Below are 3,502 nucleotides of genomic sequence, written 5' to 3' on the forward strand. Positions count from 1 at the left end.
GTCAAGGTGCCTGTGTTATAGGAACAGTTCTATTAACTTTTGACCTGTAAAAATTGACTCCCAGCTCAATGCCTGGCCAGCTCCAGCATCCCAGAGAGTAGCAAGGCCAGCATTTACTTCCATTGCAGCTACAAGAGAAGCCGTGGCTTGAGCTGGGACTTGGATGCTCCACTGCTGCCTGCTGTGCCTGGAGCTGCAGGAGGAGGTAGCTCTGTCTGACACAGGAATGGCCAGAGTGTCCCATAGGAGAAAGGAGCAAGCTCCTAGGGACGACTCAAGAAGCCAAAACCAAGTGCAGGTCATTCTGGTTGGGTATTTTGTGCCCAGAAGCATTTTGATAAATCCAGAATATCCTCTTAAACCACATGGGCAGTGGGGGGAGTTGTTTGTTTGTTTATAAATGTGGAATGAAAAGAAAACCCTAGACATTTGGAGCAGATTGAGATCTTTTATCCTAATATATTTTCTTTTACTATAGGGATGTGTATAGAAACAGGCGCTTTCTGATGTGTGGTTCTAAATAAATGTTCCAAAATCTTTTTCTGATGAAACATACCCCAGTTCTAAATTTAAAGTCTTTTTTTCTAACCCAGAAGTGATTCTTTTTTCCACTAGGAACATGGTCCATGGTGAAACTTCAATCTTGCTTCAATCTGGAACACAAACAATGTCAAAAAATCTTGAATCTGTAGCAATCTGGAAATTTGGAAACCCACCAGAGAAGTTTGAAGGCTTCTATTTCTTGTGAGCAGGCTGGAAAAGGAAGGCTGCTCTGCCTTACAGCAGATTCCTACAGTGTATGAGGTGGAAAACCAGACCCTAGAATAGATTTTGGGGGAGCATTGCCCATCATCAATTCCTCATACCAGGACCCAGGGCATCGTATTTCCTTTGGGATAATAATCACAAATTAGACATAGCTATGAGTTTTCCCTAACATGCTGGATGCTCTCACCAAGATTTCTGAATTGATTGAGGAGTGAGTGTGGCTGAGGCAGGTGCTCTCAGTCCTGGGTCTCCTGTTCGACCTCATTACAGCATCCTCCATTATGCATTTTTTACTTATACTTTTACACAGGGAAATCAGTAATTTTCTTAATTCAGCAGATATGTGCACACACAAAAAGACCTAACCAACATTTAATCTACTCACAGCACCAGCAGCCAGTGACTGTACATTTGAAGGTGAGTTATAATCCATTTGGCTGTAGTGCCATCAAAATCTAACTACAGAGGTATTAATTTTAGCTTCATATGTATTTTTCATGTAAATACAGATTTAAAGACTTTTTATGTGAGTGTATACACACACACACACATATACTTTTTTTTATCTATACATTGGTACAATGCATGGTACCTGTAGTTTTAAGCAGAGTCACACCCTTAGAAAGGGCTGTATCAGGAATGGTCAGGGTGAGCCATGGACATCTAAGCACGTGAATATGCTTGTGTTTTACCTGACCTCATTAGGTACCTATTCTGGATATAATTTTACAAAGGATGGTGATAAGGTAAAAGACAGCATCTCCCTTACAGTGCTAAACAGAAATGCAGGCGTTTGAATGAAACCAGAGCAAGAAGAGCATGGAAAACCAGATGAAACTCAGTAAGTGTTACAGGCCAGTGAAAAATAGCCCAAAATTTGACATTTCACATATGTATGGTGTCTGCTTGGCAGACTCTGACTTCCCTAGAATGATGACCAGTCCCCTCCAAACAGTGTCCTCAACACTCATCTAACCAAGATGGCAAAGTCACCCCTTGAACATGCAGTCCTGATGGAAACCACCTACAAATCACCTTTACCTTCCCCTCCCTGGCTAACACTCCTCCCTCGGGCGATGGTTTGGCAGCAGTGCCCTGCAGTGAGCCGACTCGCAGGTGTGGCTCTGGGATTCCCCCAGCCAGGTGCCCAAAGGCACAGCTGTGCAGATGTTAGATGTGCCCAGGGGTGAGCCAGGCTCTCAGCCTCAATGGGGATATTAAAATACTTGTCTGTCATCTGAAAGTGCCTCTTCTCCTGTGAAAGGGCAGCAGCACATGCTGTGCATTCAGAGACCAGCACACAGTTTTTGGGCACTTTTCTTCCATTCCTGGATGACATCTGAGCAGCAGGAAAACAATTTAGTGACTAGGCAAGCGGCTCACAGGAGGAGGAGAAGGAAGAGGTCATTAAAATCCTGTTATTTTTTAAGCTCTTATGAGTCTGATGTGAGATTCTCCCACAGATTTGCCACCTCTTTGACCTTAAAGCAGTATGCTTATAATGTACTTAGTGGAAGCACCAAGAGTGCAGCAGTGTATGGCATCTTTTTGCACACTGCAACATTTCCTGAAGAAGCCTCCAGGATGGATAAATTCAAAGAAAAATATTTCTTGGCTTTTAACCTCTTATTCTCTTTGTACTTGCTAAACAGCTCAGGGAGCTCTTTTGGCCATAAGCATGCCTTGTTTTGAAGCACCCTTGCTGTTTTAGGTCCGCCAGACAGATGACAGCAAAAAATGCCAAACAGTTTGGAGTGAGGCAGCATGGGGCTATTTTAGGTTGCATGATCCTGTTTCAGACCAGTGGCAGTTTGTTTCACCCTCCACAGGGATACCATTAATGGGGTGGAAGTCTAGATCTATAAATTATCATAATTTTTCAGATATTGCCATTTCTTTTTTGTTCTCAAGCCTGCAAACACACACGATCACATTTAGCTGAGTGCAGGGAAATCCCTCTGTGTTCAGTGAAAATAATGACAATGCCAGCTAGTTGACAGTCATGACAGGCAGTGCATCACAGTGGGTTTAGCCTCTCTTTGTGAGGAAAGGTAGAAAGAAACAATATAAATTAAGCCCAAACAATGACAATGCTGATGATCAACAGAGGGATTTTTGTTCTCAGAAACTCAGGTTTGAGTCTCTATGAAGAGAAATGACCTCATCTATTAAAGACAGAGCTGGAAAACAGTTGGGTTTCAAGATGATGAACTAGTAATAAAATAATTTCAGGAGGGAAGGGTCTTGTGTACCTTGTTGGAGACACATATTCCAGAACAAAATATGGATATAATGAGCAAAGAGAGGAGCAGAGTAAAACACAGGGAAGCTGCTCTGGGAAAACCATTAAATACTGCAATAGGGATTATACAGCTCTTTAAAATTGTCAGCTGACCTCATGCAGTGGAAAGGAAAAAATGTGAGTTCTAAAGGAAAACAGAAACTCAAATGGAGAGACAGAGGAGTGTTTCTGTAAGCCCAGCAAAGGCAGCTTTACTGAGTTTGGGCAGCAAATGGATCTGCTTTTCTCTATTGTCTCTCCCAAAAGCTATTTCAAGATTGAGCAGCCCTCCCAGAAATTTCTGTGCACATGGGCTATTATATATCCTCCTCAGGAGCCAGGCCCGTGGGAAAAGGCAGCCAAATCTCCTCAGCCACTCTGCCATGACCTGGGACCTGCAGACATACCCACCATCTTCTCACTCTTCCCACAGCCCAGAGGAGAAAGAGAACG

Source organism: Lonchura striata, chromosome 2 (assembly GCF_046129695.1).
Source record: "Lonchura striata isolate bLonStr1 chromosome 2, bLonStr1.mat, whole genome shotgun sequence".
Taxonomy (NCBI): domain Eukaryota; kingdom Metazoa; phylum Chordata; class Aves; order Passeriformes; family Estrildidae; genus Lonchura; species Lonchura striata.